The following is a 15,489-nucleotide window of genomic DNA, read 5'->3' as shown; positions in this document are numbered from 1 at the left end:
GAGTTGGTACCCTCGTCTCCCACGACTTCACTGACTCAGCCCCGTCCAGACGGCCAGCGCTGGGGGATGCTGCGTGCCAGGCCCCATGCAAGGAACTCCAGTAACACAAGGAGCACCTCACGTGAAGGCGAGGCTTTCCTCATGCTCTCGTGGGGCAACACGTGGTTCAGAGACACAGGTGCTACGTGTCCTGCTGAGGACTCCACCTCCCCTGGGAAGCTGTGATAAAGCACACACAACTTTGCCATCTCCACAGGCTGCCATTTTGAGCACAGTCTGAGGACAGCAGCGGCTCAGATAACATAGGACTATCTTCAGGGCTTCAGATCCACAAGTCTGGCAGAGCTGAAACCAGTGTGCTCTGCTTCCCCTGCTCTGATGTCCACCTGCTCCTCAGAAATCCCCAGGCTAAGTGCCCGCTGGCCTTACCCACACCACTCTCCAAGAGCCATGGCAGGGCCTTCCCACACACGTGGCCCCTGCTGAGCCAGCTGGGGCCCAAAGCGACAGGGATCACCATGGAAGGTGTCGGGTGCAGCCCCTTCAGCAGCCTCCCCATCTCACCCCTTGGTCCTTCAGTGGGCCTGCCACTGCCTGCGGCCCCCCTGCTGGTGGCCATCTTGGTGAGCACAGGAGAAAGGGAGGAACAGGTCAGCTCCCCTGTGCCGGCACCTTCTCAGCCTGCCCACCAACAGCTCTGGTTGGCTTGAGGCAAGGTTTCAGCTCTGGACCTCCCCTGCCCAAGTCTCTCCTAACGCCTGGGATTATGCCAGTGTTGTGCTAGTGTGATTACTAAACTCTGCAGAGGCCTGGAAAAGCTGTGTCCTAGCACGTGGGCACCTGACTTCCTTGCAGCCTAACTATGGGAGGAGTCCAGCCCAAGAGCCTCTGAAGGCACACTGCCACCGTTGGGCCGCCCACCCCTGAAGCCAATGCCTGTGGATGCCCAGAGTGCGGGAAGTGGGCTCAGAGCCTGTTGGAGACAGGCCAGAAGACCTTCCCCAAGGATCGGCATTGCGTCCAGTGCAGAGTCCTGCATTTTAACCTTTCGTCTCCCTACAAAACTTGGTAAATGAGGCTCCCCTTCCAGTGCACGGACTCGGTGTAGGCTGGGGTGTGTGATGAGGGGCTACAGCAAGGAGGTCCTCTCTCATCAGTTTCCTCAGGGCTTGGTTTCCGGTAGCTGATGCTCTGGGTAGCTCCTTCCCACCCCCGCTGTAACAGGCAAAGCAAAGAAGCCTATGGTCACTTCAGATGTGGCCTGCGTTGAATAGAATTCATTTTTCTTTCTTAGTCTTAGGAAGCAGAACTTTCCAGCTAGCTCTACCTGCACCAGGCCTCTCGTGGGCCTCCTTCCAATCAGAGATGTTTCTCCCCCCAACCCTGCTCTAGGGCTGTGATTTCCCCCCAGAAACCCCCACAGAAGGCACATGACCAGCGCTGAGCATCTTCAGATGACATTCAGAGCCAGAACCAGAAATGCAGAGCTCACATGTGCTGCTCCCATCTCTCGGAAGGACTTCTCTTCCCCTTTCATTCTCTACTTTCTAATGACCCGGGGCAGTTCCACTTCTCCTTTCTGATCAGTCTGACAGAGGCTGCAGAAGTCTAGGGTGAGTACCAAAGCTGCCTTCATTGCCACACAGGGAAATTGGAGGGGCAGCTGCAGATAGGTATGAACTTCCAGAGCCTTGAACACGGATGTCGCACCAGACAGGTTCTGTCCCAGCCTCCTACCCATGACAGGGATATTTCCCTCAGGCTGGTGGACCAGTGACACACAAATGCCTCCAGGGCCCAGGCAGGGACTATAAATACATGAAACTCACCAGAAGCAGGACAGTTGGGAGTGGCAGGGAGTGTGGCAAACTGAGGAGTGAGTGCTTACCTGCCTAAAGCAGACAGCCGCCCCTCGGTTCTACCCCATGCTGCCATGGATAGCACAGGGAGCACAGGGAGAAACAGCCCCCAGACTGCAGCCTATTCTCTTCTCGTCTCTCCCCCGGCTCCTCCTCAGCGGCCTCACGTGCATGTTGGTGGACATACCAGCCTACAAAACTGGTCCATCCACACTCCTCCCCCACAGCAGCCATCCCTGAGCCACCCCCTCAGGTCCAGGGGTGCACCTACCAGTGTCTGATCTACTCTGGCAAAGAGTTATCCAGGGAAGAGGACTACAGCTGCTGGAAGCCAGCTCAGGGACACGGACAGCGGATTCCGATCTGCTGGGTATATGGAGCTTGGTCTAAAGAGAACAGAGGGCTCTGGGTAGGCATGTCCCCTTGGTCCTCAGGACTCCCGGCCCCATGAGAAGGGTATAGCAGGGGGAGGGGAGTCCCTGTAATGTGGGGAGTCCAGAGCAGGGGCCTCTTTTGCTCGGGTCTGAGGGTGGCCCTGCAGAGGTCTGCCAGTTTGTCACTCTGATCTAGGTTAACGACGTCTCCGTGGAAAGCCCAGGCAAGGGGAAGGCTCCTTGCAGCCAGAAATGGGCACATCGCTATCTGTCAGTTTGACGTGAGGGTTCCTGGGGAATGTTTGTTTCCCCACCTGCCGTCTCAGTGTCTATCTCCTACTCACCGCAGTGTTCTTCCCTGAGTTCGTGTCAAAACAAATGACAGGAAAGGCAGAATTTTCGTCTTCGGGTTGAGAAGTGTGGGTGGGGAGAGAAAGGGAGGCAAATTCAACTCAGAGGTCATGGGGTTGCCATCTGCTGGACCCAAACTTCCCAGCAGTGTTTATTCATACCGCCAGCCAATGTCCCAGCTGCGGTTGCGGCTTCACAGTGAAGGAACAGAGCCAGCTGGGGACCCCACTTCTCTTCAGGACAGACAGGCCGGCTCAGTGTGCTGCCCTGGCCTCCTTCTCCCTCACGGGATTCAGTGCCCCCAAGCTGCTCCGGAATTCCAAGGGGGAAAAGGATAGTCAGGCGAGCTAAGATCAACACCAAGGTGAGAAAGATTGAATCATCTTTATCTCTGTCAGAGGGCATTGGCATTTTAAGAGGTACCTAAGGAGAGTAATGCCTGGCCCAAAGGAACAATGCCTAATGGTGCATTTTAGGCTTGGCAGCCAGTGTGTATGTAATGGAATTCTTGCTATGTGGATGACAGGCTACCGCATTGGCCTTGTGTGGGTACGAGGCGACTGGGGGCTGGGGGCTGGGGGCTGGAAAGGAATATAGACATATCCCTCCTGAAAATCTTGTTTCTCAACTGCTTGATATGTGATTTGAGTTAATCTACTTCCAGGAAGATGGAATAAAAACTTGATCCTGGTTTAAACAGTCTACCAGCAGGCAGAGATAAAGAGCCCCCTCTTAGAGGAGAAATTTACGGAGGTAAATTTCATTGCTGCTTAGGAAGTTTGTCTGCCTCCTTCTGGAAGATTCCTGGTGAGAGGGCAAGGTTAGGAGCAGTGGCAGAGACTGACAATTGACCTCTCAAGGCCATTCTCCCCTTTTCCCTTACTGCAGAACCCTCGTTTTGTCTAGGAAGGCAGTGTGCCCAGCTAACAAGATTACATTTCCCAGACTTTCTTGCAACTAAGGATGGCCATGTGATGCAGGCCAATGAGATATAAGCAGAAATTGTTGGGTAGGGCTTATGGGAAAGCTCTTTAAAAGGTGGGGCCATCTCGGGACTTCCCTGGTGGTCCAGTGGCTAAGACTCCATGCTCCCAATGCAGGGGGCCCAGGTTCGATCCCTGATCAGGGAACTAGATCCCACATGCATGCCGCAACTAAGAGTTCCCAAGCTGCAACAAAGATCCCGCATGTCGCAACTAAGACCCGGCACAGCCTAAATAAATAAATAAATAAATATTAAGGAAAAAAAAAAGGTGGGGCCATCTCAATTGGCACATGCCTTTCTCCTTTCTGGAAGGTGGGTGCAATGTAGGAGGTGGGGCAACCATTTTAGGACCATGAGACAAGCATGTATACAAAGGAGGAAAAGAGATTCCAGATCCCTGGTAATGCTGAAGAAATGTGATGATACAAACTCTGGAAGGCCTGTCTCTGGGTTTCTTTTAATTGAAAGTGGATAAGAGTTTATTTGGTTAAGCCACTATGCATAGCAGTATTAAATGCCGCTTACCTTAGTCTGTCTAATGCAGGAGCCAAGAGAAGCAAACAACCAAACAAGGAATTTAAACCATTACCCCAAGTCAGTGGTGCTCAACTCAGGGTGATTTTGTCCCTCGAGGGACATTGGGCAATGTCTGGAGACGTTTTTGGTTGTTACAACTTGGGAGACAAGTGTTACTGGCATCTAGTGGGTAGAGGACAGGGATTCTGCTAAACATTCTACAATGCACAGGACAGACTCCACAACAAAGACTTATCCAGCCCCAAGTGTCAGTAGAGCCAAGGTTGAGAAACCCTGCAGCTAGGGAGTTCCCCGGCGGTCCAGTGGTTAGGATTCGGCACTTTCACTGCCGAGTGCACGGGTTCAATCCCTGGTCAGGGAACTAAGATCCCACAAGCCTCACAGCATGGCCAAAAAAAAAAAAAAAAAAAAGAGAAACCTTGCAGCTAGCACTGTGCTTCCAGAGCACTAGACCTTAGCCTACTAACCTGCCCTGGCACCCTTGTCCATCCCTCTTCTCTTGGAAGCAAACCCTGTATACTGGCCAGGCTGAAAAATTCATGTCCTTGACCATATCTTGCACTTTCCTTTCGCTAAGCCTTTGCTCATGTGCTGTTTCCTTTGCCTAGAATCTCTCTATCATCTCTTCAGTGAGTCTTTAAGTGAGTCTTCATTTTTAATAAGATTCCCTGTTGTTTCCCATATAAGTAGCATGAGGTGAATCTGATCTAAATGGCATGAGATGCATGACTTTACTATGCCACCTTAGTTTTTTGAAATTCTACCCGCTTTTCAAAGTTCAACTCGGTCACCACAGGGCCTGCCAGGAATGCAAGATGATTTTAGATGATACTCGGATAAAACTTATTTACTTTAGTCAGTATATATTTTTTTCCAATAAGGTTAGAGGTTTTCCATTTCTTATAATGATATACATCTTCCTTTACATATAAATTTACTTTCCTAAAAAAGTGAAATGATTTAAAGAAACATGCTAAAAACTACAGTCGATTAGGAAACATCACTTGTTAATGTACGCAGTATGTAAATATTTGCTCTGTTTTCTATGTTGTTGCTTTTTAATGTGCATTGAAGACAAGGACAAAAGGGGTAAAAGAGAGATGAATAAAACTTCCATGTTGGTCAAAACCGACTCTCTCTCTCTCTCTCTAGATATATATATCTATATATGAATATATATAGATTAGATAGATAGATTTAGATTTAGATTTTTAAAGCTGGCAAATATAAGGTATAAATACTAAAGTTTGGAAGCCCAGCAGCATCTCTGAAATTTCCCCTTTCTGTTTTCTCTAGAGAAACATACAAGTCTGAAAAGTGAAAAGCAACATATCTCATTTCCCCATCTGGAGGCATTTCCAGACCATCTTGCTACGGTGCAGTCATAGATCAGGTGTGGAGATCGGCTCTTCATAGCTGTGCATTGGAGCAGTGAAATTAGGTTAAGAGTCTCATCAGTATCAGGTCCCGCCCCATCCCTATTAGTGCATCTTCTCTGAGTGAAGTCAGCATTATTCATATCAAATGCTTATCAACTGCCCACTGGCACAGGGCATGTTTGGGGTGTAATAGTTACTCCAGGTGACTATTAAGGTGAAGACCCAAATCCTTGATGGGACCCTGGACACCTTACATCCTCTACCCTCCAGCTCATCTCACACCACCCTCATCTCCTCTGTACTGGCCTCTGTCCCTTTCCCCAGTTCTCTGTCCTCCCTCCGACTTCAGAGTCTTACTCATGCTGTTCAGTGTCAACTGACTGCTCTTCATCCTGTACTCCCCCTCCATCTAGTTATCTCCTACCTTTTCTTCAAATATCGGTTTAGGGAAGTTTTGCCTGATTCCTCAGCTAGATCAGATTCCAACTATCACATGGTTTCATAGCACCACACACACTTCCTTCATAGCCATTAACAGACTGAAATTTCACATATATCTGTGTGGTTATTTGGCTAACATTTGTCTCCATTCCTAGACCATGAGGTTCTATGATGGCAGAACCTTGCAAAAGTTTTGCTCACCTTTGTATTCTCAGCCCCATGCACAGTAGCAAAGAGCCTGCCACACAGTAGCAGCTCAATAAATATTTGTTGACTGAATGAGTGAAAGAATGGATGGATGAATGAATGAATGGATGGATGGATGGATGGATGGGCGGATGGATGAAGCACAGGGCCTGCCTTTTAGGAATGTATAATCCAAGACAATTCTTGTTCTGACAGTGGAATACAAGCAACAAAATGACCATTTGACCAACATATGGAGAGTAAGCATCAATCAGATCTTTTAAGAGCAGGAATCAAGGGAAGGGACTCATTCCTGCAGAGATGGTAGAAATTGGGGACAGGAGCCCTAGATGGGGCCACAGGAGACATAGGTGAGCTGTGTCTCTTGAGTCACACTGTCGTCTAGCTTTTAGTCTTGTTTCTAGATGTCACCAATCAGAGGCAAGGATCACGATCAAAGTGAAAGCAAGTCGGAGTCCTAAACAGGACTCTCTAAAAGGACATTTGTGTCTGTCTACCCTCATCAGTCTCTGTTCTATTCCTCAAAGTCCTGTTTCCATGATAATGTACAATGGAAGTTTGCCTGCCTCCCTGCCCAGCTGGCTCTCCATGCCCTCACCCCCTATACACGCGTGTGTGTGTGTGCACATGCACACACACACACACATACACACACTCCCTCTCTATAAACCAGTCTTCTGACCCAGAAAGCAAGAGGACACATTCTTAAGCAACCTCTTCAACTGGAGCCTCAAATATGACTGCAAATACATTGGTTTCTCCTGAGAGATAATGATAAAGACAAGACATCCACCCATATCATGGACAAAGCCACCAGTAGTGACTAATGGTGGACAGTCAAATGGCTGTCTAAATAGGCCATTCATAACCCATGAGCAAAGGCAGAGACTGTCTCTGTCTTGGTTACTTCTGTATCCCTAGTGCCCAGCAAAGGAGACACAATATTTGTTTGTTCGATAAATGAAGGAAGGGAAGAAGGAAGGACTTCTTGTAGTCTTTTTTTTTTTTTTTTAATGTATTTATTTATGGCTGCATTGGGTCTTCTTTGCTGTGCACGGGCTTTCTCTAGTTGCGGTGAGCGAGGGCTACTCTTCGTTGTGATGCGCGGGCTTCTCACTGTGGTGGCTTCTCTTCTTGCAGAGCATGGACTCTAGGCGCATGGGCTCAGTAGTTCTGTCTTGTGGACTCTAGAACACAGGCTCAGTAGTTGTGGTGCATGGGCTTAGTTGCTCTGGGGCATGTGGGATCTTCCCGGACCAGGGCTTGATCTCGTGTCCCCTGCATTGGCAGGAGGATTCTTAACCACTGCACCACCAGGGAAGTCCACATCTTATAGTCTTAAGGCTTGTCTACTTCAGGTTAAAGTCACGTATGGCCCCCTCAGATGCTGTCCCATTGTTTATCCCCAGGGGTAGGAAGAACAAAGCTGTAGGAACCTGAAATCCTGAGGAACCAGGCTGACTGGGTTGATCCGGTGGCCTCCAGGAAGTTTATTAGGATGGGGATCTAGTTCTGTCTGGGTCTAACACCTGGGGGCTGAAGACAGGGTGTCATTTGAGCTGTGACCTAGAACTGAGATGCAGGTGCTTAGAAGGGTCATTTTTCACCACCCAGAATCCATGCCTCCTTCTTTTGGTAAAGCACCCTAATTTCCTTTTCAAGAATTGCCTCTTTCCCATGTGTAGAGCTGTCAGTCAGGTGCCTTGACTTATCTGTCCAAGGTGCAATCATGTGACCCAGGCTGGTTCAATCAGACTCTGTCCTTGGAATGACTCTTGAGCAGAGCAAAGGCAAGACCCAAAAGAGAGAGGGAGACTTCCACTCCCACTGTGAACCCTGACTAGAGAATTCTAAGGCAGAGAACTATCCTGAATCCTGCCTTATTTTGAGCCTTTTCTTCAGCATTCCTTTGGATTCTGTGAGCCACACCATCTCCTTCCAACAAATTCACTTCCTCCTTAAATCAGCCAGAGTCACCTTCTATTAAGAAACCCCAAACTCAGGAATGATGACTCATACCTGGGTTTCCCAGGAAGGCAGGGGGCACTGGATCCTAATTCTCAGGGGCCAACAGGAGTAGACTGTATTCCGAGAGGGTTCTGGGATGCCCTGTGCTCCAAGAGACGTGGGCGTTCAGCCATCCCTGCACCAGCCTCTGGTGTGCCTGACCTGAATAAGACCCATCAATGCCTCTGGCAAGAACCAAAGGCTCTAATTTGAAAACCATCCCTGAGATGGACTTTGCTTGCAACTCAGCCTCCAGGCTGTACTCTCCATCCCCCTTAGTTGATTCTGTGTGGAGTCCAGCCAACCTGCTCAGGGGTAATATTCAAAATTCAGGCCAGGCACTGGCCAATCAGAATGGACGTTGACGCTGGAGCAGAGTGGCGTGTGCTCTGCACTGCAGCGAGGAGCAGCACGAGGGCAGGGGTTATTGACCAGCGAGAATGTAAATATGTTAACGCTTTAACAACTGGTTCAGCTGCACTGGGTGCACACCACCTGGGTATCAGCTCGGCGCCTACAGGACTGGGAACACCTCTGAGGGAGGACTCTCTCCAGTGTGTATAATTCTGCTCTCCTCTGGGAGTTCCCTGGTGGTCCAATGGTTAGGACCAGGTGCTTCCACTGCAGGGAACCTGGGTTCGATCCCTGGTCAGGGAACTAAGATCCCACAAGCCCCGTGTCAGGGCCAGAAAAAAAGAAAAAATTCTGCTCTTCTCTCCGTTTGCACACCCCACCCCTGACCTGTCCCTACCTAGCCCAGGGCTTTGCATTTGCCAGAGCAGGTGGTTAACATACATTTGTAAAAAAAAAAAATAAAAATCCCAGGGTAGAAGAAAGAAAATGACGAGAAAGAAAAGGGGTAGAAGGAGGGAAGGAAGGGGGAAAGTTGAGTCTGTTCTAGGAAAATCACACTGGACCTTCCCCCTGCCTTCCCACTCCCCCAGCCCAAAATGTTTATCTATGTGCTTATTTGAAATAAGCAACAGGGGTGCACTTGAAAGAGGAAAAAAGGCACAAAATAAGAGTGATAAAAGAGGAAGGGGGCTATGCTGTTTAATCTTCTTGCTGGGGGCAGGGATGATAGTGGCTGCCACTTATCAAACATTTACCTTATTGTCTGTTCACTATTATTTTAGGAACTATTATTATCCCCATTTTACAGATAAAGAAACAGACTCAAAAGAGGTTAAGTGGTTTGCCCAAGGTTACACAGCTAAGTGCAGATATGGGACTCAAACTTGCCCTTGTTGCCTCCAAAGCTGGAGCTATATACCAAGCTTGAGCGCACGTGAGGGAATTTCTCAAGTTCCAGGTTACAGGCAGGACTATGGGGACAGCAGCCTTGAGTTGGTGCTGCCACCTAGTGAAAAGGCAGAGAACTGTGGAGACAAACCCCCTCTTTCCTTCCCTTTCCTGGATCCATCCTCACCTTCCAGCTTGAGAGAGACCCGGAGAGTTTGCATTCTACCTCTGGCAGCCAACCATTTCTGTGTTTCTGGGATACAGAGAACTGACCTCTAGATGCAAGCTGGTGCCTCATCAGGCTTCAGCATAGCGCTGTAGAAACATCTGTTGAATAAATGAATGGCCAGGGATGCAAATCTCTGCAGGTCTGGGGATCAACCTGGTCTCCATAGACAACATCTGAAGACACTTCACTGTGAAGATCCGGGTTGATCACATCCTGGTCTAGGGCCAAGACTTCTGCCTCACTGTGAGTCCTGCACAATGCATCTCATTGAGCACCTTCTACTCCTTGGGACCAAGTTCATGCAGCATGTTTTGCGTTATCTAATTTCATCTGACACTCAAAGAGATCAACGTGGCAGGCCCAAGTTCACAGGGCAGGGAATGGAACCCAGATCCTTGGACTCCAAGTGCAGGGTTTTTCTTGCTCCACCACTCTGCCCTGCCACCCAGCTTCCCACCAATTCGACTCACCCCCCGAAACCTTGTTTTTGTCAGCCTAGTCATCCAGACGTGATGACTCAAGAGTCGTGGGGCAGACTGCCAGGGCAGGAGGGCTGTGTCAGCACAGCGGCTTTCCTGACCTTTAAGGTAGCAGGGAGTTACCTCAATCTGAAACGTGTGGCTGCCGAGCGATCTCGGTCTCGACCATAATAGGACATCATAGCTGGGCAGATAAGCAGAAGCAATTCCCACTCCCTGCGCTTCCCACGGCTCTTTCTGGGTCTTCACCCAAACCCAAAGTCACCTGAAACATGAAAGCCAGAAGCTAAATTTTCCTTTTAGACCCGGTTCTTGGAATCTTGTTGGAAATGGAGAGAGAATAAAGGGTCACCTTCTAGAAGGCAGGAATGGTTTCACGAAATGGGCTTCACTCTGCCCAAAATTAATCCAGTCACTTCTCTGTTTAGTCCTCAAAGGTTGCCTCCAAAGTGCATCATTTGTGTCAGGAAATCCACTTAACATTTGGGCTATATAAACTGGTTGCCCATAGTGATGAAATAAACGTAACAGAAGAGTCAGCTCCTAACGCTGTGTATCTAGTGAGGGCAGATATTAGGTGGCATACTCCAAAGTAGACTTTTTTTTTAACCTGAAATATTTGATTACCTATCGAAACCAGTGATTTTGATCTCAGAGAGACAGCAGTGAGCGGTCCTGAAGAGAGATCTCAGTTCCCTGCCCAGGAATTGAATGTGGGTAGCCTGGATGAAAACCAGGAATCCTAGCCACTAGACCACCAGGCACTAGAGGCTAGAAGCAAAATTCCCCTGGCTCTTACCCCCACTGAAAGCAAGAATGTTTCAAGGAAGCAAAAACTCTACAAACAGGTACAAAGTTTATCATTAGAGACACAGCATAACATGTGGGAGAGCACACAGAGAAGCAGTTTATTTAAGACAGAAGCAAAGCAGAAATACACACCTGGAGAGAAAGGGTGTGGGCGTCCTCTCTAATGAGGAGGGGCACAGTAAAGAGGTGATTTAAATCACTTACATAGGACGGTTCTTCCGGGTCTTTGTTTACCTTTGGCGAATCATCTTGCTGCTTTTTTCACACCTGACCTGCCCTAGGACCCTCCCCAACGTGCATGTGCAACTTTTTGTTAAGATGGATCCCACCGCAGAGGCCTGTGGGGGAACGTCCACACTTACTATGGGGTGGCGCCCCTCCCTTTTTGACCCCCAAGGAGCCTTCCTGTGCCTGTGCAGACAGGGACGTTTTCCTTGACCTCACGAGTGGTCATCTTATCTCTTTACTCCAACAGAGCTCAGCTTCTGCCACTACCTTTGTCCTTGGAGTGTCTGGGGGAGAACAGAGCTTCAGTTTTACTCCACTTGACAAACACCAGCTGTCCAGCCCAGGGGCCCATCTATCTCCTACCTCAATTTCTTACATTTGGGGGCCATCGGAATGCTTTGAAGAGCTGATGAAAACTAGGGATTCCCCCTTCCCTTTACCAAATATATAGGTACTCACCAAATGTGGATTATACGATTTCAGGGGTTGATAGACTCTTGAAACCTATTTGTAGACCCAGCCGCCAAGGTAAAAACAATTCATCAGTTCACACAGCAAGCACCTAAGATTCAAGAAACTCAGCTGCTGGTAGACAGTGTGGTCCAGGGCAGGGAGTGTTCAACTGGCGATCAAAAGTTCTCATCTGTTGTCACTATTTAGTGAGCCAGGACAGCCTGATACTTGCGAGAAGTAAACTTACTTGACATGAAGCAGAATGTTTGACTCAAGGGGCCATTTTGATCTGGCAACTCTGATACAATGTGTCATAAATGGTGAGAAGGAAGGAGTCGGGGTGAGATGGAATGAGGTTCAGGGATGGAAGGAAGATGTATGTTAAGTATTTTACTTGATAATTTTATAACGGTTGGAAGCTTAATGGTTTTTAAAATAGTATATAAAAATGTCCCTTTGACACAATGCTCTTGTGCTAAAACAGCCATGTCAAGTGCCTTCCAAGTACAGTGAATGAAAGATTAGGACAACCTTTGTGAGACACGTGGCTGTTGATAGAATCCAATTACAAGGGCAGAAGAACCCCAGACTTTGTTCCTGTGGCGTAAGGTATTTATTACATCCAAAGTACAAATGCTCCCAGTAAGAGTAATACTTTGTCTTATCAGCCATTTACACTGTAGACAGAATTTTTGCCTCTTCCTTCTCTGAAGGTCTTTTTTTTTTTTTTTTTTAATTACAGGAGGTTAGAGAGAGCATAAGAATGCTAGAGATTGGAGGCAGTGGTATAGGAGGGCGCTAAAGGCATTGAAACCAAATTGAACATATCATGATTTCTATCAGGATTGATCCTGATTTCAATTGAGACTCATTTGATTGAGTTGATTGAATCGCTTGCCTCAAGGACAAATTCTGGCCATCTAAATATTAGTCCCGGTTCTTGCTCCAACTTCAGTAAGTGTCCTGAGTCAAGATTTTATGTTATCAACATATCTTTATGCTTCACAGCAAGAGACACTGCTGTTACTGCTGTGTGTGTGTGTGTGTGTGTGTGTGTGTGTGTGTGTGTGTGTGTGTGTGGCTTGAGACACCCAAATAACTGGAGACATGGCTCAACCTCTTTGGTGCTGAGTTACATTTCCACAGAGGGATCCACCATTTTTGACAGTTGGTGACATGACCCACCCAGCCCACCTGTCGATGCCTCTTACCCCAGAACAGACACTTCTGCCCCCTCCTTCCTCCCTTGCCAGGGTCCCCCAGCTGCTCCTCTGCTTCTACCTTTGCTCCCCTGTCTACTCCCCATATGGCAGCCAGAATGATCCTTTCACAGTGCAAGTTGACCACCTCAATCCTCTACTTAAAACCCTCTCCTAGCTTCTTACCTCAGCCAAAGCCCAAGTCCTCCCCAGAGCCCACAAAACCCCATGCAACGTGGCCCCCACTTACCAAACTGACCATCTGTCCTCCACTCTCCCTTTCAGTCTCTCTGCTCCAGCCACACCCAAGGGGAGACTGAGTCTGGGCTCCTGTGCCAGGGAGGCTGCAGGGGATGGAAACAGGGTTTGTGAGTAGTTTCATGTTGTGGTTACCTTATTCACAGAAAGAGGGGCTGTGCCAACAGTGAAATTACATGACACAGCTGTTGTCACTGTATGAGTCCGGTGGCTGTTTTCCATCTGAGTTTATACCCATTCCTCTAACTCGGTATTTCCCACACTGTAGTCACCCACATACCAGCACCACCATTTCTGCAGCATCCATGAACTCTCTTCACTGTGACTTCATTTTTTTTTTTAAATTGAAGTATAGTTGATTTACCATGTTGTGTTAATTTCTGCTGTACAGCAAAGTGATTCAGTTATACATATATATACATTCTTTTTTTAATATTCTTTTCCATTATGGTTTATCATAGGATATTAAATATAGTTCTCTGTGCTAGAGTAGGACCTTGTTGTTTATCCATTCTGTATATAATAGCTTACATCTGCTGACCCCAACCTCCCACTCCATCCCTCCCCCAACCCCCTCCCCCTTGGCAACCACAAGTCTGTTCTATGTCCCTGAGTCTCTTTCTGTTTTGTAGATTGGTTCATTTGTATCATATTTTAGATTCCACATATAAGTGATATAATATGGTATTTGTCTTTCTCTTTCTGACTTACTTCACTTAGTATGATAATATCTAGTTGCATCCATGTTGCTGCAAATGGCATTATTTCATTCTTTTTTGTGGCTGAGTAGTATTCCATTGTATAATATATATGTACCATGTCTTCTTTATCCATTCATCTGTTGCTTCCGTCTCTTGGTTATTGTGAATAGTGCTACTATGAACATAGGGGTGCATGTATCTTTTTGAATTAGAGTTTTGTCTGGATATATGCCCAGGATGGGACTGCAGGATAATATGGTAACTCTATTTTTAGTTTTCTGAGGAACCTCCACACTGTTTTCCACAGTGGCTGCACCAATTTACATTCCCACCAACAGTGTAAGAGGGTTCCCTTTTCTCCACGTCCTCTCCAGCATTTGTTATTTGCAGACTTTTTAACGATGGCCATTCTGGTGTGAAGTGGTATCTCATCGTAGTTTTGATTTGCATTTCTCTAATAATTAGTGATGTTGAGCATCTTTTCATGTGCCTATTGGCCATTTGTATTTCTTCTTTGGAGAAATGTCTATTTAGGTTTTCTGCCCATTTTTTGATTGGGTTGTTTGTTTTTTTGTTGTTGAGTTGTATGAGCTGTTGGTATGTTTGGGAAATTAAGCTCTTGCTGGTTGGATCGTTTGCAAATATTTTCTCCCATTCTGTAGGTTGTCTTTTCGTTTTGTTTATGGTTTCCTTTACTGTGCAAAAGCTTGTAAGTTTAATTAGATCCCATTTGTTTATTTTTGTTTTTATTGGGAGACTGACCTAAGAAAACATTGGTACGATTTATGTCAGAATGTTTTGCCTATGATCTCTTTTAGGAGTTTTATGGTGTCATGTCTTATGTTTAAGTCTTTAAGCCATTTTGAGTTTATTTTTGTGTATGGTGGGAGGGTGTGTTCTAATTTCACTGATTTACATGCGGCTGTCCAGGTTTCCCAACACCACTTCCTGAAGGGACTGTGTGACTTCATTTTTTAAATCACCTTACTTCCATTACTTGAATACATGGATTTGAAAAGGGAGCTACCAGATAAGGGAGAACAACAAGAAAGGTGAGAGCAGCCTGACAAAGGAGGAGCTGCCTGCCGTGCCGGTGGGGAGGGGCTGGGAGGGGGAGGCAGGTCCCAGGGGCTGAGCAGAGGGGAGGAGGAAGGGGCAGGGGAGAGGCCACGGGACCCTGGGAGGAGGGGCAGGAGGAGGGTGCAGCCTGGGACTGAGAGCTGGGCTTGGGAGGCTGTGGAGGGGAAGCTGAGCGACCCTGAGGTGGGGATGGACTTTGGGGTGCTGTTGGGGGGGATCGGGGAGCTGCGCTGGGGGTGAGACAGAGCGGAGGCCACGGGGGGGCCCTGAGGAGGGTGTGGAGGAGAGGAGGGGGCTGCAGGGGGAGCTGGCAGGGGATGGGGTGAGACAAAAGCAGGCTGAGGAAGGGGCTGCTGGGAGTGGGGCACAACGAAGGTGGCCCTGAAGAGTTAAGGGAGGAAGGCTGGGGGACACGGAGGAGAAAGTGGAGGTTGAGGGATCACACTGGGGTGAGCCAGAAATGGGCTTTCTGGGTGAGCCAGAAAGGGCAGTGATGGGGAAAGACGGCGCTGGGTGTCCCCCTTCCTGGATGGGCCTGGCTTGTCCTCCTGGGACTGGACAGTGAGTGCGTTGGCCTCGGCTGGGCGGCAGCCCTTGTGTTGCTACCATCTGAAATGGGCTCACAAACCCCTGGTATGGGGACCCCTACTCTAAAGGAGGTCCGTCAGGG

General features: G+C 48.1%; 1 long non-coding RNA gene across 1 annotated transcript in view; it reads right to left on the bottom strand.

The window, feature by feature from the left end:
- LOC309626636 overlaps positions 1–15,489 on the bottom strand; it is a 1,318,538-nt gene that overhangs the window by 78,949 nt on the left and 1,224,100 nt on the right. The window lies entirely within an intron of this gene.

Source organism: Balaenoptera borealis (genome assembly GCF_965194805.1).
Source record: "Balaenoptera borealis genome assembly, chromosome: 3".
In the NCBI taxonomy this organism is placed as follows: Eukaryota; Metazoa; Chordata; class Mammalia; order Artiodactyla; family Balaenopteridae; genus Balaenoptera; species Balaenoptera borealis.
Note: the sequence above shows the minus strand (reverse complement) of the source record. Positions and strands in the feature narration are given on the sequence as shown.